At 39.1% G+C, this 23737-nt stretch overlaps 1 protein-coding gene and 1 pseudogene across 1 annotated transcript in view; both read right to left on the bottom strand.

Moving 5' to 3' along the window:
• The window catches only part of CAMK4 (calcium/calmodulin dependent protein kinase IV), a 216875-nt gene that overhangs the window by 59044 nt on the left and 134094 nt on the right, over positions 1-23737 (bottom strand). The gene's annotated exons all lie outside the window — the stretch shown is intronic.
• Positions 13039-13492, bottom strand: LOC122737194 (annotated as a pseudogene).

The following is a 23737-nucleotide window of genomic DNA, read 5'->3' as shown; positions in this document are numbered from 1 at the left end:
TTTGGCCTAAATTTGGTACCTTTGAGGATTGTTAATTAAAGGATTTAAGTCTACCTATATGTAAACACCAAAGTCACATAGAATTCTGGTTCAAATGGACTGCCCTGTCTAAGAACATATGCCAGACAGCCCCCAGAAGCACTTTCTTTCTTCCCTGTCTTGCCAGTATCTCTTCCTGCTTTCTTACCTTTCCCAACTTCTTTATTCTCTCCAGCTCTTCTGCAACCCCTTTCAGATATTTCTTCCTCTGTTACTATAGCCTTGTCTTCCCTACCAGAACCTCCTTCTCTTCCTCCTCCACCTCTTGTCTTCCTCTTTCTTCTGCACACCCATCTTATTCTCCTTCTAAATCAAATGATGACTTAGTTCTTTCTAAGCTAAAAACCATGTCCATAATCTTTATTTATCTGACACAGATTTCATTTTGAGCTTTATTTATTTTGGTGGTATTAGCATTATTTTTCTAGCTGGCAAAAAATAGCTTGTGAGGAATGAATTTAAAGTGTGGGAGGAAAGCATACCCACAAAGAGGAATGTATCTGAATGATATTTAAAGGTGACATTCAAAAGTGTGAAACTTTCCACCCTGTGCTACCTGTTTTATCTAAACTTTTAAAAGAGATACCCCTAAAGAAAGGAAAATTGACCTTTTGGTCAACACTCAATCATAGGATTAATCATAGATTTAGAATTAGAAAGGGCACCCTCATTTTACAGATGAAGAAAGTAAGGCCCAAAGAGGTTAAGTGGCTTACTTAAGGTTGCACAAGTGGGATTTGAACCCAGGCCCCTTAATTCCAAAGCCAACATTTTTTTTTTTTTTGCACTGTACCATAATTTATAATGGTCACTTAATGAATACAAAAAAACTCCATATAGTCAGCAAAGGTATCTTCAGTGTATATATTACCAATAGTTATGTTGACTCTGTAGTACCCTCCTCTGAAGCAACTAAAACTATCATTTGCAGAGCAGAGTACATGTGGATTGGCATTGGGAAAGTTTCTTCACGAAGAGTTCCCTCTGCCAATGAAATCACAGGTTTGGGGCCAAATTCCAAATATTTTGAATAGTAATGTGATGCAACTAATTTCTCTCCCTCTCTCTCTCTCTCTCTCTCTCTCTCTCTCTCTCTCTCTCTCTCTCTCTCTTTCTCTCCTTCTCTCGTGCTTAGCTAAAGAGCTCTTTTTAGCAAGAGTTAGCACAGAACTGCCGGAAGTGTTTCCTCTTTGACTCCCTCAGAGCTTTATCTTTGTGGTTTGTCACCTGTCACTTAGGCTTGACCTTTACTTAAGATGACCACTCCAAATATACTTCCCAGATTCTAGCTGGACTTTTCAAGTGACTGGGGATAAAAAATACTGAAGCATTCTGTGCCTTGAAGCCTTGTTTTTCTAGCATTTTCATATGCAGTTAAGACTCTCAGCTCTCAAACCTAAGAGATGAAGCCCTTTCTGAGACTTTCTGAAATCTCTGAAATGCTTCTGTAACCAGGCTTTGCATATATGTGAATCACCTAAGATGATGTGAGACATGGCAGAGACCTGCTTCTGGAAGAAGACATTCTGCATTCCCTAACCACGTGGATAGAGGTAGCTGCCTTCCATTGTCTTTGTAGCTGGAACCGGCTGCATCTTTAAAACTTTCAGACTGGGATAGCCTTATTCTGTCTTTCCAGCTGTATCCAGGGTATGAAGACCCTGTTCATCCACAGAAAGGACATAATGAACTCAGCCAGATAGTGAAAAGGGTTACCTCCTCCCTGCCCTTCTTTAGGTTTAGATGGGCTGAAGAAATAAATTTGGGATTTTGGTCTGGAGATTGGGTTTTTGTTTGTTTGACTTTTGGGGTCTAGATGGAGTTTCCAGTCTCAGAAGCTCAAGCCATGGAAACCTTTGAAAGCCCCAAGAAGCCTGGGTCCTGGGACAAAAGTCCAGAGGTGACTTGGACTTAGGACTTGGTGAACCATGCTACATAGGAATTGAGTTAAGATGTGAACCTAATCCTTCTCCTCTTCCAGAGTCTGAAGTGGTTTAACAGGGGGATTATTCTTTCTAAATTTTTTTAGAGGGTTGTTTTTTGTATATTTGTTTGTGCTATACTTTGAAGTAAATATTCTTTTGTAAAACCCAAGCTGTTAAGTGGTAAAGTGGAACTAGGGTGAAAGGGACCCCCAAAAATTCAAAGAACATATGAATGTAGACCTGAGTCAATGGCAGAGACTAGATACCCCCAGCTCCCTTAAGGGTACAAAGATAACCTTAGAGGGGGAATAACATAACATACATGACTCTCAGTGAGAACTGGAGAAATCATTATTATTCTTTTCTTTAGCCTTTCAATGCCTTTGTTTTTGCCCCTTACAACATTTAACATTGTTAAGGTCTAAAAGGGATATACCCTCACATATTATTAAAAGTGTAATAAAATGAAATGGTGACCACAAAGAGTTAACATGACCATCAAAACCAGCTCAGAACAGATTAACTAGATCTCCTTTTTTGGCTAGATTGGCAAATAAAGAGAAGTCTGTAGTTATCTAGATTTTTGTGAAATATTTGACAGTCATGCAGTGTGGCATGACTTGTGAGAAAAAAATAAGAGTCGTGGGCTAAATGACAAAAAAATAAGGTGCATTCAGAGCTAATTCAATTGTGAATGTTCCTACATCAATATAGAAGTGTGTCTCCAATAGAGTGAGTGCTTAGCCTTGTGGGGTTTTTTTAACATTATACTCAATGAACTGGATATAGGATTAGATGAAATATATATCTGCACATTAGGCAAAGCTAGGAGACATAGATGATGTCAAAGAATATTTTGATAGGCTAGAACATGGGGATAACTCTAATAAATTGAAAGATAAGTGTAAAATTATAATAGCATATAGAATTGGAAGGAACCTTAGAGTTGATCTAGGGTAATTCTCTAATTTTACAGATAAAGAAACTGAAGCCTAGAGAGGTAAAATTATTAAAGTTAACCAGGAAATAAGTGGTAGAGCTGGTTTTGAAATCAGGTCCCATTATTCCAAGTTCAGAGGTTTTTTCCCCACCAAATCATTTCAAAAAATCAACTTCAGAAGCACAAAATTGGAGAGGTATTGCTAGACAACTCTGTCTCAAAAAGATCTGGGAGGTAAGATCAAAATGAATCAACATTTAAGTGTATAGATGCAATGCCATTTGGTGCATACATTTTTAGTATTGCTATTCACTGTCAGCATGTTTCAGTTTCCCTATTTATTTCTTTTAGTCAATTTTTTTTTGTTCTTGCTTTGTCTCTGATCATGATTCCCACATCTGTCTTTTTAAAAAAAATACTTCAACTGAAGTTTAATAGATTTTAATCCAGCCCCTTATTTTAACTATGTGTGAATCTTTATGTTTCATGGTGTGTTTCCTATTTAAAAAACCCCCAAACATACTGGATTGTTTTCTGATCTATTTCACCATCCTCTTCCTTTTAATGGGTGAGTTCATCCCACCCAATTTCACAATTATAATAATTATGTATTTCCCACCATCCTATTCTCATATTTTCCTTCTCTTTGTTTCCTACTCCTCTTTTTAATTCTTTTTTTTTAGTGAGACAATTGGGGTTAAGTGACTTGCCCAGGGTCACATAGCTAGTAAGTGTTAAGTGTCTGAGGCCAGATTTGAACTCAGGTACTCCTGACTCCAGGGCCGGTGCTCTATCCACTGCACCACCTAGCTGCCCCCCTACCCCTCTTTATAAAGAAAAGAAGGCAGCAAGGAATGTGCTCAGCACTAATGCTCACCTGTCCTTCTCTTTCTGTCACTCACAGCCCAATCACAGATTCTTACCCATTCTTTTTTCCCTCTAAACTCCTGCTTCACAATGTACCCTTTGAAGTTACAATTTGTTTGGCTTATGACTAATCTCCTCCCTGAATTTGTCATCTTTTTTATTTCTCCCCTCCCGTCTGTTTCCCCTTTTTCTTGTTTCCCCTTTGAATGAAATGTATTTCTACACCAAACTGTGTATGTGTTCTTTTCTTCTTTGACCAGTTCAGATACAAGTGGAGTTAAGGTGTCAGCCACTTCTCCTATATCTTCTTCTTTGATTATAGTCTTCTACTTACATATGAAATTTCGAGATTTGCCTAATTTTTCCTCTTCCTTCCCACCCCTCCCCCCATATTCCTTTTCCATTTCCTTTCTTCTTTTAAGATTATCAAAACATAATAAAACCACTTCTAGGCCATCTATCTCCTTTAATTCCTTCTATGATTCCTGAGGCTATTAGTCTTTCAGGGGACACTTGTATCATCTCTCCCTATTAGAATGCAAACACCTCATGTTTGTTTAATACCTTATGTTTGCTTAGATCTATTTACCTTTTTATGCTTCTCTACACCCATGTTTCTATTAATTTCATCTTTTTTTCTTTTGCATTGTAAGTATTTAGGAATGACCTAGGTTTATTTTTTTAAACATATTTCCACATTAGTCATGTTGTAAGAGAAGAGTGAGAACAAAAGGGGAAAAACACAAGAAAGAATAAAGAACAATAACAAAAAAGCAACAAACAAAAGTGAAAATAGTATGTATGCCTCAACCTTCATTCAGACTCCATAGTTCTTTTTCTGAATGTGGAGAGCATTTTCCACCATAAGTCTTTTGGCACTGTCTTGGATCATTGTATTCCTTTTTCTTTTCTTTTTTTGAGGCAATTGAGGTTAAGCGACTTGCTCAGGGTCACACAGCTAGTGAGTGTCAAGTGTCTGAGGCCGGATTTGAACTCAGGGAGTCCTGACTCCAGGCCCCATGCTCTATCCACTGCGCCACCTAGCTGCCCCAGATCATTGTATTCCTGAGAAGAGGTAAGTCTATCACAGGTGATCATCATACAGTGTTGTTGAAACTGTGTACAATGTTCTCTTGGTTCTGCTCATTTCACTCAGCATCAATTCATGTAAGTCTTGCCAGGGTTTTCTGAAACCATCTCCTTCATCATTTCTTACAGCATAATAGTGTTCCATTACCTTCAAATACCACAACTTGTTTAGCCATTCCTCAATTGATGGGCATCTCCTCAATTTCCAATTCTACCACAAAAAAACCCCAGCTATAAATATTTTTGTACATGTGGATCCTTTTCCCTTTTTTATGATCTCTTTGGGATATAGACCTAGTAGTGATATTACTGGGTCAAAGTCTATTCACTTCTGATCTTTGCATGAGGAATACTTGGAAGTCCTCAATATCATTAAAGATCCATATATTTCCTTGTAGGATTATACACAGTTTTTATTTATTTATTTGTTTGTTTGTTTGCTTGCTTGCTTGCTTTTCGTGGGGCAATGAGGGTTAAGTGACTTGCCCAGGGTCACACAGCTAGGAAATGTCAAGTGTCTGAGGCCACATTTGAACTCAGGTCCTCCTGAATCCAGGTCCAGTCCTCTATCCACTGCCCCACCTAGCTGCCCCTGATTATACCCAATTTTGCTAAGTATAGCTACTCTTGGTTGTAAATTTCTATCTTTTCCCTTAATGGGGATCATATTGTAATCTCTTGATCCCTTCATAGATGTGGCTACTAAATCTTGCAACATTCCTTAGTATGTGAATTCATTTCTGGCTGTTTGCAGTATTTTTTTTTTTCTGTGAACCAAAAGCTTTGAATTTTGGTTGTGATATTTCTTTGAGTTTCCATTTTGTAGTTTCTTTCAGGATGTTATCAGTAGATTCTTCCTATTTTTATTTTGTCTTCAAATTCTATCTAGGAAATCTTAATTTTTGATTCCTTGAAATATGGTCACTTTTTTGGGTCATGACTTTCAGGTAATCCAATGTTGCTTAAATTGTCTCTCTTTGGTCCATTTTCAAAATCAGTTGTTTTTCAGGCTCTCCAAGTTCCAAATGAAAGAACTGAAGATTGCCCTTTGGCCTCAGTTTCCTGGCCTGGTTACTGCACTGAAGATTTTAGATTGGGTTAAGTTCTGCTTCCTTCTACTCTGCCTCTTTGGTAGTTTCCCAAGCTAATGCAATCTGGGCTGCATCAAAAGAGGCATAGTGTCCAACATTAGAGAAGTGATAGACTTGCTATATTTTTCTGATTGTACCACATATGGACTATTCCTTTCAGTTTTGGAAGTTACATTTAAAGAGAGCATTGATGCACTGGAGATGACAATGAAGGATAATGAAGAGCCTTGAGATCATGCCATATGATGACTAGTGATATTTAGTTAAGATAAGAGAAGATTAGAGTGATATGAAGGCTTTCTTCAATCATTTATAGAAATATGGATCTATTTGACCCCACATAGCAAAACAATGGGTTGATCGAAGCGACAACTTTAGGTTTGATATAAAGGAAGTTATTAATAATTTGAGCTTTCCAAAAGTGGAATGAGCAGCCTTAGGAAGTAATTGGAGACCTTTTGGCCTTTTGACCTTTTTGAGGGTATGTTATGGGGGAGATCCTAGCCATGTATCAATAGGACTGTGGGCTTCTGCAAACCCTTCCAACTGAGATTCTGAGACCATAACAACATGCTTTCGTTTTTGGTTTTTGGGGGTTTTTTTTTGGGTTTTTTTGGTGGGCATTGAGGGTTAAGTGACGTGCCCAGGGTCACACAGCTAGTAAGTGTCAAGTGTCTGAGGCTGGATTTGAACTCATGTCCTCCTGAATCCAGGGCCAGTGCTTTATCTGCTGTGCCACCTAGCTGCCCCACAATATGCTTTAATAGTGCTGGGGGAAGTCAATTTTTATGTATAATTGTATGCTCTGTGATCTCCAAACTGCTTAGAAATGAAATCTTTCAGGGCTCAAGCTCCATTTTAATATTGGAAAAATCATTGGCAATGAAAATAACTGAAGAAATTATCTCTCTGAAATTTAAATTTTTCCCATTCAATTTAAAATATGAAGTCAGCTTTGTTTGACACCATTATCCTCAGTTGTCAAGGACAGAAGCATCCTTAAATGTTCATGGAGTTCTTATCATCCCTGCATTTATGCAGCGCCTTCTAAAAGGACCAGATGTCCATTAGAATTTTTCCCATTTTTAGAACAAATGAGACTTCACCATCTCCCCATGTGGGAGAAGTGAACAAAGATATGAATCCATATACTGACTTCAGCTATTTAATCATAAGGAGCTGAAGGATACAACTGCAGCAGCTAGTGTCCTACAGTATCTCATTCTCACCTCTTATCAGAACCTGAAGAAAATTAAAATTATGCTGTATCACTTCATAAATGATTCTATTCTGTAATTGATCCCATTCCTCATTTTGTCAAACCCCATTTCTCAGTGTGGCTCAAAAGGCCACTTCTTCCAGTCTAAACTAAAGGTGTGGTTGAATAATATGATCTCTCCTAGCACCAGGACATTTGTTTGCTAACCAGTTTTACATGGGACCTCTGCTTTGTTTAACTGTAAAAAAGAACCAGCTTAGACTCAGGCCTCTCCCCAAGGGACGGCTCTCTTGTTTATGTCTCTCTTTGTCAAAATTAGCCATGGTTTGAGCTCTCCAGGGGGACAGCTAACCAAGGTGATCCTGACTAGGGTAGTTCTGATTTTCTAGTGAAGATTACTGAGAGGCAGTTGAGGCTCATAAAGCAATGAACATTCTTTAAATGTCAGAGAGGGGTGTGATCAGTCACACAAGAAAAACCCACTCTCCCATATGCAGCCAATTGTAAAGCTTCCCAACCACCTTGAATCCCCTCCTTTCTGGGCTTAATAAGAATGGTCTTTTCCATCCTATTGGGGTTTCCACTGTGATAAAATAATCGAATTTGGCAGAAACCCAGGGTTCCCACCTGATTGATTTTGTATTGTTTGAGAAACCAACTAAGTACCTACTTGGGATGATTACATATAGGTCACACCTGGCCTGCCCTGAGTGATGTATACTGCTGACATCAGCAGGGGAACCACTCTTGGCAAAGCAAATAGAAGGACCTCCATTTTGGGGGAGAGACAGAGAAAAGGTAGGAAAGAGAACGCAAGGCTGAGAGCTCTCTTTCCTGTTGGTGAGCTTCTGAGAGCAGACTGGAGAGGGGCTGCACAGCTGACTCCCATAGAAACTACAGGCCCCAGGTGATAAGTTAATAGAAATGAGGCCAGCTCTTCGAATTAGCTGAGCTGGAAGCAAGTTTGGGGATTGAGTCAGTCTCTGCTAGAACCAGGGAGCTTATCCACTTTTTTCTTCCCATATTCCCTTTGTTAACTTCACCTTTATTGTATATTTTATTCCCATTAATAAAACCTGATTTTTTTGTGGAAAAGAGGCTATAAATCTCCTTTCTTATTAGCCTGGGAGAAATAACTAAAAAAGGCAGTTTGGAAGGGAGGAAACTTTGGACCTAGAGGTCCCTCATTATTTTCTGAACCCCAATATTATGGCAAGTCACCCAATTAACTCTCCCCATATTAAATTTGGCCCCTACACCATGTTATCTTGCAAAAAACTTACCTTGGTGTCATTTTACTCGACACAAACAAGACTTAGCTACTGAAAGTGGAGGAAAAGTAACACCAAAACATTTTTTTCTTGCCTGAATTGCCCACATCATCAGTCAAGGTCCTTGGGACAAATGTAAGTTTTCTGAATACTCAAACCAGTGCCCCACCATCTTGAACATTGTTGCCGGCTTAGGTGATTTCTGACTTGCCCCAACTCTACTGATGGAATTTTGCCAGGACCATTGGGTTGAGAATAATTGTAGAGAGACACTTAGGTTCACTGAGCTGGCAACCAATCAGTGTCCTGACCTAAAAAGTCCTTCCCTTTGGTCCCCTGAGTTCCTAGATCATTATCATTGAGATTATTCAGGGAAGATCCTTCATATTGGAGCTGGTAGAAATGGTCAACCAGGCCAGCATTCTCACCAGGTCCTGGGCCTGCTACAGGCCTCCCACCCCTGAAGGGAATCACTTTGGGGTTGTGCCTACTTAGCATGCCCCCAACTAGATAGTCCTGATCCATCCACAAACACCTAAGATGTCATTCAGTTTTTTTCCTTTTTCTTTTCTTTTCTTTTCTTTTTTTTTTAGTGAGGCAATTGAGGTTAAGTGACTTGCCCAGGGTCACACAGCTAGTAAGTGTTAAGTGTCTGAGACCGGATTTGAACTCAGGTCCTCCTGACTCCAGGGCCAGTGCTCTATCCACTGTACCACCTAGCTGCCCCAGATGTCATTCAGTTTTCAGCAGTCACTCCAAGGTCTTTGCCTACACTTGATTAAATTCAGGGGTGTACTATCTCCTGGATGAGCTCTCCCAGAGATGTGAACCATACCTGTTTGGACATGAGCCATGACATCAGCCTTCCCATAAAGATATGTTCCCTGGGGACCCAACCATGAAATCACTGAATACAGTGGCATGTGTATCAATAAGATCTATCTCCAGGCCCTTTCTGGCACCCAGTAAATCTGTGCACCCCAAGTACCTTCTTACCTAATCTACACTCACACTCAGTCTCATTCTTGGGCAATATCACCTACACCCTCATCACCATGGACATTTATCTCACTTTCTATAATTCCATCAAGGTTTTTTGACTTGCCCTTCAACTACTGGAAGTTTTCCTTTTTTTCGTCCAGGCACAAAAAGGGAGTGAGTCACATGTTATTTGGAGTTGAGATCCTCCTGGGAGCATTCACCTGGGGAATGACTGAAGAGGACTTGCACAGATGCTGGAAACACATATAAGAGGCAACCACCAGATACCTGAAGGAACAGATTATGTACACTGCCAAAGGACTTGATACCCTAGCTGATGGATAAAGGACCCTTGAGACCATGGTTATGAACCACCACTTGGTCCTAGACTATATTCTTGCTGAACAAGAAAGAGTTTGTACCTTTATGTTGTACCTCCTGTTCCATGGTAATGGACCCTTTCCATAAAGTCTATAAACAAATAGACCAGATGAAAACATGGATCAGTGACTTTTTAACCCAGAGCCATTCTATTTCCTCAGGCCTATTGAACAACCTGTTCTGTGCCCTCCTTATGGAACTTGGGCCAAAAGTGCTTTTGGGATTCTCATCCTTTTTATCTTGTGTGTGGTAGGGATTAAAATAATGTGGAGTTACCTGTTCCATAGGACCTTCTAGGACACTGGATGTGTCATTAGATTGGGATAAGTTAGGTGAAGATCCTCCCTTTCATTCCCCATAAGATACTGCCTCTATAAGGTTTATACACCAAAAAGGAAATGCACTTGATGGATCTTGACAATGTGCTAGTCAAGTCATGGTGATCTCAAAAACCAAGGGATGGCTTGTTTTAAGATTGGGCCTTGTGGTCTTGAGACCACCATGGTAGTTCCCTTTAAGGGAGACTAGGACTTATAGAAAAGCCTTATTCATGGAAAATTACTGGTAATATTTTTTAGGTTGGTGAGGTAATGTGCCCCCAAACATCTTTCCATCAGTTAGCTTATTTTTCTCCCTGAATCTGTATATCACAACACATTGTATACTGTATGCTCTGTACACTCTGTATATTCACTAAGACACTTCAGCATTTATAAAAAAATTCAAACCACAATTTGGAAATCCACAGTAATTAAATTTAGCTCACAAATGTCATGTCTACTCAGTTTATGATGCCATAAATTTCTGCAGACTGGGGAAAAGATTTTCTTCCCTCTTACATATCTTGTCTGCTTTCCCAAGTTGACCAGGATGAGAGAGAGAGAGAGAGAAACATTTTTTTTTAAAGTTTTGAAAATTCTACAGGAAAGTTTTCTTTCTTTACACCCCTTTTCCTTGGGCTTGTCAGACCATAGGAAAAAGTGAGTTTGATTTACAGCAACACAAAAATAGAGACAATGCTGACCACATAGCACTCAACATTACACAAATAAAACACTTTTCACTCCAAGCTACCAATACTCTTTTTAGTCCTTCTTAAAATGGAAAACTCCCATAAATTCTTACAATATATATACTTGTCAGGAATGAAACTCCCATCATCTGGTCACTGACAGAGTGCCTTGTATCCTCTCATAAAGCAAGTTCATTTAGAATCTTTTGTGCTCATGGTGAAAATAGAAGTATTAACAACCTTCTCTTAGTCCCCTAACAGCTGACTAGGCTGAGATTACAGGTTATCTACAACCTTGTCCAAAGAGGGATCCTCTAGGTACTATTCTAGATACAGGAGTTTTATTACTGATGTTGCTCTAGGAGGAAGTAGGTATCCCTACTCCTTGGTGTCCAAGTCACTGTACCCTCTATCCCTAAGACACATAGGGAAACCTTGATCCTGAGATGCATTAGATTCCTCTGGAATTTCTTCCTCAGATGTGACATTTAATTTTTATCCTTGATTGCATCTAAACTCTAGAACACCAGGATGTGTAAGCCAAAAATCAGGCCAAGAAACATGCAGGAAAGATTTCCTTCAGCAGAAAATAGGAGCTGCAGGTAATTGCTATTCCTCTCCAAATATCTTTAGAGGCTTCCCAGAGGTTTTTCCCTAATGACTTTAGACCAATGAGGATTGTTTGTGAACTTCCCACATTGCCAATATTATTCCAGTACTCTGTGCAAGGCACCAGTCATCTGGCATAAGGCAGTCTATCCTGGGATGATGTAGGATTCCCTGTCAGCCCTTGCTTTCTACAACTGGGCTCACAGTGCCATAGTTCCCCAGCAGAGGCTACCAACAGATTAAGTCATTGTTTGGTACCTAGTTTATGTTTAAAGGAAAGCCCATGGGCTGCCCAGAGATATCAAAGAAAACAAGTGTCTTAATGAGTTCAAGTGTTGAGAATAATACAAAAAATGGGAATCAGCTCAAGGTAAAGCTTTATTGGAAAGCAATGGGGAAGAGAGAGAAGGGAAAAGGAAAAAAGGGGACCTGATATGCAACATACACACTAACATAGAGTATAATTCATGCAAGGGTGGGGCTGCATTGAGGAGTGGAGAGACATAGGTCCATTCAGATAGAAATGCATGCTCCAGTTGGAGGGGAGAGTATGCTTGGGAGTGGAGATATACTGTAAAATGCCCTTCTGAGGGTGGGGTACTCAGAGTATGATTTTGTTGGCCACCTGCAGCTGACTGCTTTGCATGTCAAGGTTCAGGGCACAGAGGAGATTTGAGGGGAACACAGGTGCGAGGAGAAAAACAAGCTAATTGTTGGTGTTAAGAGCTAAAATTCTAGCTAGTCTGTCTAAAATAGCTAACGAGTGGTCGCCAATAAATTATAAGCTTTAGCAAGAGTTAGGCTTTTTAGCATTTATTGAGAATAAGAATTTGGTAAAGAGAGAAGAAAAAGGCCTACATTCATCTATCTATTAAAGGGAGAGCACATTTCTAGCTCTTCTCTCCACTAGAGTCCAAAAGAGAGAGACAGAGCGCCCGGCTCCCCCTTCTTCCTCCCACCAGCAAGCGTCACTTCCTGACGACAAAGAAAAGATGCATGGTCTTGCCCTCAAAGACACAGGCTGGTTTCCCTCCAGGTCATATTCATTCAGATCCTAGGTCCTAGGAGGTTTGCTCCAAAGAACCTATCACTTTTGAGAGAATCGATTTGGTTTATTCAATGAAGTAAACATTTTTTTCCAATTTGATCGTTTCTCTCTATAGCATATGTATGTGTGTGTGTGTGTGTGTGTGTGTGTGTGTATGTGTATATATGTGTGTATATATATTTATATATAACTGAAATGGTTTTGGAAGCATCAAATATGCTTGTTAAAACAAAATTGTACTTTTATATTACCCTACTTCTCTCTCTCTCTCTCTTTTTCTCTCTCTCTCTTTTTAGTGAGGCAATTGGGGTTAAGTGACTTGCCCAGGGTCACACAGCTAGTAAGTGTTAAGTGTCTGGGGCCGGATTTGAACTCAGGTACTCCTGACTCCAGGGCTGGTGCTCTATCCACTGTGCCACCTAGCTGCCCCACCTACTTCTTAACTAAATGAAAACTTATATGCTTTTTTCCTTCTTCATATATGTGAAAAAGGAAGCATGAAAGCAAAGCTGATATATAAAGATGTTACCCACAGGGAAGCAGTGACATTTGGCTGTTTTGGTCTTTTATACCAGCAATTCTACCCATGACAGACATCTACTTCTTGCTGGACTAAACCATTTTCCTGGCAATTTATGAATGATAGACCCCACCCCTCCATCAGCAAATCCCATTTCATGCCACTTCAATAGCACAGCACTGCTGTTTTCAGAGAAACTTTCAAAGCCTTTATATTTTGTTAGGAAATCCATGCCATTCTTGTCAAGAGATTGGACTGGCTTTTAAATATTCTAAGCTTTAAAAGAGATGAGCCCCTTCATGACAATGCTGCCTACTACTCTATCCATAACAGCCTGAATCGACATTGATTAGAGAATTTGTCAGAGCTGCTTGCAATGTCATTCTAGTTGGTCCAATGTGGCCCTTGACTTCATTCTTTTTATCCATGAAATTGTCCTCTTCATATTTATCCACATCCACCTTGCAGAACCAGGCCATCAACATGGTGTACTTTGACATTCCCAAGCCAAACTAGATTGGAATAACAACCCCTCCCCCCTCCTGCTATTATCATTGCGATCATCATTATTATCGCTGTCAACGGCCCTGCCACCTCTATTATCTAATCCCTTAACTCATATACCCACCTGTTCTGATCTCTGGCTCTGCTTCTGGTTCCATTGATTTCCCAAACAACATTTAAGGTATGTTTGGGGTAGAAAAATGGCCAGTGATCCATTCCTTTCCCATCCCCTGACTCACTTTCTTTGAAATAGGAAATGACTCATTCTTCTATTTTCACTTGGACCTGCACCATGTTACTTCCATAGAAACTCTAATTTTTGTTTGTTTGTTTGTTTTAGTGAGGCAATTGGGATTAAGTGACTTGCCCAGGGTCATACAGCTAGTAAGTGTTAAGTGTCTGAGGCCGAATTTGATCTCAGGTCCTCCTGACTCCAGGGCTGGTGTTCTATCCACTGCGCCACCTAGCTGCCCTGAAACTCTAACTTTTTAATATCATTGTATCTAAATTTTTTTTCTATCATTAAAAAAAGTTTGTTATGGAACAACCACAGAAAAGGAATGGAAAAGAAGGGAAGTTGAAAGGCAAATAAAGAGGAAAGGAGCCACAGTGGGGAGTGAGAAGGTGAAATAAGTAAAAGAACAAGCATGAGAATAGAGAGTGTATTTTTTTTCTTAGCATAGTTCCCTGTGGTGGTGAAAGATGGATAGCAATAAGCTACCAAGCACCAGCCCCACATACTAACTACTTGCATTAGGAAGTTAGAATGAGAGGAAAGACTGCAGAAATTATCTTGTCCTCTAGGAATAGGTAGCAGGGAGATGGGTATGAAATGAAGATAAATAGTGAAGAAGTACCTAGGGGTGAATAATATGCAAGGGATTATAGAGAGTTCATGTGATTATCATCATTGTGCTCTAGAACAACGATTCTAATTCCTAGTCACACCAACAAATCACGTCCCCAGAGTTTGGCTCAGACTTGTAGTCAGAAGAAATTTCTTCTAATACTATGAATTGTGGGCCACCAGTGTGCTTTCTTTAATGATTATCAGTCAATATCAATTAGTCAACCAGATCTAATTAGTTTTCAGAAAGAGGTATTTACTAAGGTTTCATAATATAAAACATTCCCTCAGTATCTATGATGCACTCTCTCACTGGTTTATATAGAAACTAGGGGAAAAGTGGGTTCAAACTCAGAGAGCCCCTCTGACAAAGGGGTCACTCATAGCTCCCAGATGTACAGATTGATTTCCAGCTCACTCACTGGTAGTTTCCACAAGGAAGGACCGAATCTCTCAACCAATTTGAAAAGATTACCTGTGCAATGCCCTTCCAGTTCATGCAATGATTTTTAAAGACACCTAAACTGCTTAAGGATTTTTCAAGCATAGTATAAAGCTTATAATTGATTGATTCAATAGAGGCTCCATACTTTGTTCATATCTAGTGAACAATAAAGATGTGTTTTGACCTAGTTTGACTATCATAGCAAAGCATCTGTCACTTCAAGTGGTGGGGGGGGTGATCACCCAGGCCGACTCCCATTCTTATCATAAGATCATGGACACAAATTGTAGACTTCCAGGCAAATGTAGAGAAAAAAGTCAACAAGAGAGGATATAGGTTAGTGGTTGGTGAGGGTCCCTCCCACAGGGCAGCATCCTCTTTGATATCTGCAATAATTGACATTGTACTGAGAATGAGGCATAATGGAAAAGAGAAATCTTCAGAGGAAACTCAACAAGTCAGCGATAGAAAGTGCCTAGAGAGGAGAGCCTAGAATGGATATCTTAGAAACTTTGATTCCCTGAAAAATACAGGGAAAAGAAAGAGACTAGATGGTTATAAGGGTCATGAATCAGAGTTTGAGGGTCTTGAGTGAACAGAAAGACAAGATGGATAATAAAGAGAGTAAAGAGAAATCCTTTTTTTGGAAAGAGGCACAAAAATAAAATAAAAAAACTAATAATAGGACTAACTGAAGAAGAGGAGATGAAGGAGTAATCTACTTCACTAACAGAGGAAAAAGGTAGAAGAAGAAATATATAACCAGATAAAAGCAGGAGTTAAAGGAACTAATAAAACCCAAAAGGGAAAGGAATAACAAATGAAAAGAGGGAATCAGGGTGAAGGGAAAGGAGCCAATGGGAACAGGATCACCTTAAAAAGATTAAAGTAACTGAAGGAACATAATATTGTGTTTACAGCACAATGGGGGAAACTTGAAAAAAACTGAATTTTAGAACAGATGGAGGAAAATATAAATTTAGCTTTAAATGTGAACAGATTAAACAGGCCAATAAGACAAAAAGAATGACATTTTGGGTAAGAAAACAAGACCCTACAATTTGTTGCTTATAAGTAACACATTAAAAAAAGAGAAAGACCTACTCAATATATGTGACGGGATGGAAAAAATGTATTATACATCAAATGCACCCAAAAAAGGAGTTGCAAGAACGACTAAGCCAAACAAACATTACTGTGATTTGTGTGATGAATACAGAGAAAAATGGAAAGATCTGTATCAACTGAGGCATGGTGAAATAAGCAAAGACAAGATAACAATATATGAAGTAACTATGGAAAGAACAACACACCAATAAATCAAAAGCAAATGGAACAAATTTATAAAAATCAAGTGGGACTTTAATGAAGATATATGAGAAGACACCGCCAACCTACCCCTTGTGGAGGTGGGAGGTCCACAACTGATACACTATGCACATGTTTTCAGACTTTTTCAATGTATTGATCAGTTATGCTTTTTTTCTCCTCTCCAAAAAATACTGTTTGTTATATGGGATGGTTCTCTGGGAGGGGGAGGAGAAAAGCTATATGTGGAACTTTGCTTAAAGGGCTAAAAACCCAGCATTACCACCACTACATTTATACCCCCAAAGAGATAAAAGAAAAAGGAACAAGACTTATATGTACAAAAATATGTATAGCAGTGTGGGTTTTTTTGTGATGGCAATAATTTAAAAATTTAGGGCATACCCATTAATTGGGGAATGACTAAACAAGTCGGGGTATATGATTGTGATGGAATAATATTGTGTTATAAGAATATCTTCTTGTTCCTGATCTACCTTTTATTCTCATACTGATCATATCCCTCTTCTACCATCTCAGGCAAGAGGTTTGCTCTCAGTGAAGCTGATTCAGTGTGTATACATCAAAGATCTCTCTCTCTCTCTCTCTCTCTCTCTCCACGTGTCTATTTGTACATATGTATCAATGATATATATCACTGTTGTACCATGGTAGATACTGTCAAAGCTCTTACAGAATATATCTATTTTCATGGTTAATGCAAGAATGTTTTTTTATGGCTATACATATTTGTAATGGGTTTCATTTTTCTTGCCCTCTCAATAAATGGGAAGGGATAGGAGAGAGGGAGAGAATTTGAAATGGAAAGTTAAAAGAATACATATCCATCTTCTTTATCTCTCCCCCTCCACCTCCTTAAAATGGGTTATCTGATTTGGGTACCCTTTTTACTGTAAAGAAACAGGGCCCGATGCCATCACATTCATTGGGTTTTCCACCACGCATTCCTTCCTCAAGTAGTTATTAACATTTAATGTTGAAATTGAATTTTTTTTTTATTTTTTTAAATGTTTTTAGTGAGGCAGTTGGGGTTAAGTGACTTGCCCAGGGCCACACAGCTAGCAAGTGTTAAGTGTCCAAGGCCGGATTTGAACTCAGGTACTCCTGACTCCAGGGCCGGTGCTCTATCCACTGCGCCACCTAGCTGCCCCTGAAATTGAATTTTAAAGCAACAAGCCTTAGCATCACAACCCCGATATTTAGGGATGGATATTACACTTCAAGCAGGTGATGTCTGATGAATCAGCACTAGCCCCAAAAAACAGGAAGGCTTTCCATTCTAGCAGTTTTTGGAATCTGGCCTCCAGAAAGATGCACCTGTTAAGGATTTACTGTGTTTTGACATAGCCCCACTTTACCTTCTCCCATCCTTCCTTATTCAACTCTGCAGTTCCCTAGGTCTTGAGGCTCTTGAGAATCAAAAGGTTCTTTCTTTCTTTTTTTCTTTCCTTTTTTTTTTGGTGGGGCAATGAGGGGTAAGTGACTTGCCCAGGGTCACACAGCTAGTAAGTGTCAAGTATCTACGGTCAGATTTGAACTCAAGTCCTCCCAAATCCAGGGCTGGTGCTTTATCTATTGCACCACCTAGCTGCCCCAAAAAGGTTCTGTCTGAGCAATAGGAACATTTCAGATTCCCCTTCATTAGCACGTTTTCCCCCAGTGAAAATTTCAGATGATACATATAACTTCTATCCAAAAAGGTTTTCACATTATCCTAAGAAGAGGCCTGTAGGTTTCATTATGTTGCCAAGAGGTCTATGACACAGAAAAGGTTAAGAACCCTTTCACTAGAGGAAAGAATCACATTACACAATTTCACTACCATCATCTCCCCCACAACCACCACCACCACCAAAAATCTAGAAAGTCTATTGGGGTTAATCCCATTCTAGCAAATCTGGGTTGTAACTGGTTCCCTGACATCCTGAAATAAATAATACACAGATTTCTAATCATCCTCATCTGTCCGAATTTGGTCTCTTTTTTAGAAAAAGAAACAAAGTGACCCAGGGTCACATAGCTAATAAGTGCCTGAGGCAGGATTTGAACTTAGGTTCTACCAACTCCAGGACCTGTGCTCTAACCATTATGCCATATAGCTGCCCCCATTATCTTATTTTTTTTTCCTTTTTTTTAATGGAGCAATGAGGATTAAGTGACTAGCCCAGGGTCACACAGCTAGTAAGTGTCAAGTGTTTGAGGCCAGATTCGAACTCAGGTCCTCCTGAATCCAGGGCTGGTGCTTTATCCATCACACCACCTAGCTGCCCCCATCTTATTTTTTTTTCCTTTTTCTTTTCTTTTTTTTTGGTGAGGCAGTTGTGGTTAAGTGACTTAGCAGGGTCACACAGCTAGTAAATGTCAAGTGTCTGAGATCAGATTTGAACTTAGGTCCTCCTGAATCCAGGGCTGGTGCTTTACCCACTGCACCACCTAGCTGCTCCTCATCTTGTTTTTCTTAAAGGAAGTACATAGCATTGTCTTATTGGGAAAGACAATAGAATTAAAGAAAATTTTAATTCTAGTTAAATCTGCCTTCCACCACCTACCTTGTAACCTTGAAAACAATAAATATCTATCAAGTCTCTGTTAAAAAATAAAATTTTTAAAAAGGTTTTTAAACACCAAGGGGTAGATTATTTGGGGGGTGAATTATTTTTTTAAATATAGGAGAGGGGCAGCTAGGTGGCACAGTGGATAAAGCACCGGCCCTGGATTTAGGAGGACCTGAGTTCAAATCTGGCCTCAGACACTTAACACTTACTAGCTGTGTGACCCTGGGCAAGTCACTGAACCCTCATTGCCCTGCAAAAATAAATGAAATAAAATAAAATATAGGAGAGATGAAGTTATCTTTTTATAGTCAGTGAAAGTGAATTCACCTAGAATAAAGGATCTACTTTAGCTGTCTAGATAGTAATCTAAGTCCCTGGATGAGGAATAAAGGGGAGATTTCATCTAATTACAAAAGAAGAAGGGGGTATCACCTTACTACATCTCTCTAACAGGGCCAAAATTTGGTACTATTACCCAGATGGGATTCCTAGGGAGAGGTGGTTTTGACTGGGGCATTAGGGAAAATTGGTTTGGATGAATCATAGTATTACCTCAGACCTGGTGTATATTATACACAAGCAGCCTATGACCACTTAGATACCTTGGACAAATGAACCAGACCTGTGATAGAACCCAGTGATGCTGTTGGAGCTACCACCATCTGTGCTGTGAATCTGACATGCCTGGTGCCACTTCTTTTCATTATAGTTGTTTTTACATCAGGAAAGCTCCTCTGAACTGTCCCAGACATTAACACTATTCCATGGAGTTAGTTTTAAGAGAACCTTTTGTATTATTTTATCTTTGATTATTTGTATCAGGTTGCTACACCAGTGCAGTTTATGAGGCCAGAGTTGTTTTAAGATTATTTGCATGGTAGAAGGTCTCCTAGAAAATTTTAGGGATCTTATCAAAAGTTGGAAAATAGTTGAAATGTTGCTTGTTTTATGTAGCCTAGGCTGACCGCTTAAAGGAATGAAAAAGCCATTTAGCTCTCTTGCCTCCTAAGGAATAAAAGACTGAGCCTATGATGAATTGGTGTTAAAGGTTTTATAGCAAAATTCCCATTACTCTTCTGGAATGCCTTTCTGACATAATGTGTCCCAGTTGTTGTGGTAAATATGGAGGCAGAGGGGAACAGTGTTTTATCTGAGTTAGCATTATTTTTTTTACTTCAAGAATTATTTCCTTTTAAATTATTCTAAGTAAAGTTATTTTTATTACATTTTATGGTTCACAAGTATTTCATTGCTTTCTAACCCTGATGCTGAATAACTCAGGACTGACCTAAGATAGGCCTTGTCCAAAATACAGGGTTACATAGGACATGAACGTTTGTCTTCCTGGCTCTAAAGCTAACTCTCTGTCTACTATTTGACATTGTCTCTTTACTAATGAAGAATGAATCCCAAATCTATGAAAAAAAAATTTACATCCTTATATGGTTCTGGATAGATTCAATACAAGTTATATAGTCCCTATTCTCCAAGAAGTTTATAAATAAGACAATATACAGTACAAATGATTGACATTGGTGAAAAGATATGGGGAAAACCACCCACTCTTTTGGAATAAGGTTCAAAGATAGGGAAATTGAGGAGGGTTAAGTCTTTTTTTGGCAGGGCAATGAGGGTTGAGTTACTTGCCCACTATCTCAAAGCTAGTAAGTGTCAAGTGTCTGAGGTCTGATTTGAACTCAGCGCCTCCTGAATCCAGGGCTGATGCTCTATCCACTGTACCATCTCCCTACCCCCAAGGAGGGGTAAGTCTTTAGAAAATCAGAATGCCAAGGCATTCTCTTAAAAATAGGTGGAAAGCCCTGGGTAAGGGAATAAACATTTGCTATAATACCTACTATGTGCTAAGAGCTTTTCTTTTTTTTAAACAAATGTTATTTTATAAATATTATTTCATTTGCTTTTCACAATAACCCTGGAGATACTACTCCTACTCCTCCTACTCCTCCTACTACTACTACCACTATTACTACTACCACCACCACCACTGATGATGATGGTGGTGGTGGTGGTTAACATTTATATAGCAGGTACTATGTTGTAGGTACTATGCTAAGCACTTTACAAGTATAATATCATTTGATCTTTACAACAATACTGGGAGGTAGGTGTTGTTATTATTCCCATTTTTACAGTTGAGGAAACTGTGGCAAACAGAAGCTAAGTGACTTGTCCAGAGTCACAAAGCCGACTTGAAGTCATATTTGAACTCAAGTCTTCCTGATTCCAAGCCTAATGTTCTATCCACTGCAAAGAGCAGCCTCAATTTGGTCAGGTATGTGACCAAATCATATCTTTCATTTTTACTTGAAATTCCTAAAATGAGGGAGAAAACCCATGGCTTCTCTACGTTCAGTGCTCTTTCCATTGTATCCTAACTAGACCCACAGAATTGCCTAAAACATAATAAGTGATTCTCATTTTGGGGCTAGCTTTGGTCTGTGGCAAAGGAAGCGAGATGTTAAAGCAACTCAGGATAAGTGTCAATTCCTCACCAAGGACAGGCAGTTTATGATTTGTGAATATGTGGGTCACTTCACTCCACTGGGTCCCTGGCCACTGCTGCCTGCAGGAATAACAGATGCTGGCACTCCAGGATGAAGTCCAATTCCTGTTCTCCCACTGACACCTTGGGAGCCTTTCCTGAACCCTTATCCAAAAATCCTTCCTTTACCTCCTGTCTTAGAGCTAGGCAGGTGGAGTTGGGGTGGAAAGAGAGATGGAGAGCAAATTCTTAATGGTGAATATAATATGTGTTGCCAGCATCCTCAGTAGGAATTTGGAATGCATTTTCCCACAGAAACATGATCAGAAATATATTTAGATTAAATTGATTTTTGCCTGGCCTAGGAATCTAGTACTCAAATATAACATCGTTCCTATGAGGACATGAATTTCAAATTCCAAACAACCAACAAAACCCATATTCTGTAACAGTGGCCATGCTACGCCATGCCATGCCATGCTAAACAGCTTGTATTTAGTTTAGCATGGTAGTAAAAAGAGTATTGGATTTTGAGTCAAAGGACCCAGGGTTTGAATTTCATTTCTGCTGCTTATTAGCTATGTGACCTTGGGTAAGTCACCTCATCTCCCTGGCTTTTGGCTTATAAAAAGAAAAAACAAATTGAACTCAAGTATCTCTAAAATCTTTTATGGCAGAAATTGTATCATTCTTCCATGAATACCCAAGAACAAGAGGCTCTGTTCCTTTCACATACAGCAAATGTTGGTTTATGTGAATTAATACTGGATAGAAAACCATCCCAGAGCAATTTAAAAAAGATATGGGGTGAAGCTAGGACTTCTAATTTCTGCATACAAGGCCTATAAAAATTCTGCCTTCATACCATGACCTTTCAAGCTGCATTTGAGTCTGGCCATGATATTCCCTAATTAGAAAAATCTGAGCTAACAATATCTAAATACAAGCTTCTTTTTTTCTTTTTCTTTTTCTTTTTCTTTTTCTTTTTCTTTTTCTTTTTCTCTTTCTTTCTTTCTTTCTTTCTTTCTTTCTTTCTTTCTTTCTTTCTTTCTTTCTTTCTTTCTTTCTTTCTTTCTTTCTTTCTTTCTTTCTTTCTTTCTTTCTTTCTTTCTTTCTTTCTTTCTTTCTGTGGAGCAACGAGGGTCAAGTAACTTGCCCAGGGTCACACAGCTAGTAAATGTCAAGTGTCTGAGGCCAAATTTAAACTCGGGTCCTCTTGAATCCAGAGTCAGTGCTTTATCCACTGCACCACCTAGCTGCCCCTAAATACAAGCTTCTTGACAGAAGCTAGCACCACTGCTGTGGACGACAAGACTGGACAGGGATCCTGTCTAGGTCGGAGCTTGGCAGGGAGTTCACCTGTAAGGGTGATAGAGAGGGAAACATAAGTGAAAGGAAGAACTACCTAGTCCAGGTCCGAGCCTTTTGCTAGGACTCAGTCCTTACATCATGAATGGGTGAACACGGTTATGATGGGTCAATATTGGATTTGGATTCAGAGGATGTGGATTTGATTCTTACCTCTGCCACTTTTCTGTCTATATGACACTGGACAAGTCAATTAATTTCTTTGGGTCTTTGGTTTCTTCATCTGTAAAACAAAGGGATTAGGCTAGATCACCTCTAAGGTGATCTAAGCTCTAAATCTCTGATTTTATGATTCTCAGAAGAACAGATCAGGTTAGTTGACCAATTTGCCAGTCTTTGATCAAGGAATCAATGGACCAGTATCAGAAGGCAGTCTGAAAAGAGCAGTGGAAAAGATGGAGTGAATTATAATGGAAAAAAGTCCTGGGTTTGAAAGGATATGGGTTTAAACCCCACCTCTGACATCAGCTATATGATATTGGACAAGTCACAACTTCTATGGGCCTCAGTTTACTAATCTATAAAATGGAGATCATAAAATTTGCCATACCTACCTCACAGGTCTATTGTGAGGCTCGAAAGAGATAATAATGCATATTAAGTGCTCTGTAGACTAAAGTTCTATAAAAAATATGAACTATCATTATTAGGCTCTATTGGATGTCTACTTTTCAAACCTATTTCATCCAAAGACTGACACTCATGAAAGGCAGTCACCATGTTATATAATTTTGTGTCTGTCATGATCCCTTGTGTAAATAGCTTAACAACGCTATGCAAATGTAAGATGTGATTGTCATTTAGTAACTATTTATAAAATGACCCCTTTAGCAGCAAAAACCAAAACAAATTAAATCAGCCTGGTTATGTACTCTTTTTATAACTATTACATTCTTCATCATCATAGAATCATAGAGAGCTAGTGTTGGAAAAGATCTTAGAGATTCTCAAGTTTAATTCTCTTCTTTTTACAGATGGGGAAACTGAAATCTAGGAGATGAGGTGACTTATCCAAGGTCACATAGTTAATAAGCAGCAGAGATAAGATTCAAATTCCAGGTCCTTTGATTCAAACTCTACTGCTCTTTCCACTGCCATGTTTAATTAAATACAAGCTGTTTGTCATGGCCTAGCAAGACTACTATTATGGAATGTGGTGATTTTGACTAATAATTTGATTATTCAATTACTATT

This window comes from Dromiciops gliroides, chromosome 1, assembly GCF_019393635.1.
Source record: "Dromiciops gliroides isolate mDroGli1 chromosome 1, mDroGli1.pri, whole genome shotgun sequence".
Lineage (NCBI taxonomy): Eukaryota > Metazoa > Chordata > Mammalia > Microbiotheria > Microbiotheriidae > Dromiciops > Dromiciops gliroides.
This window is presented reverse-complemented; position numbering and strand designations above follow the sequence as displayed.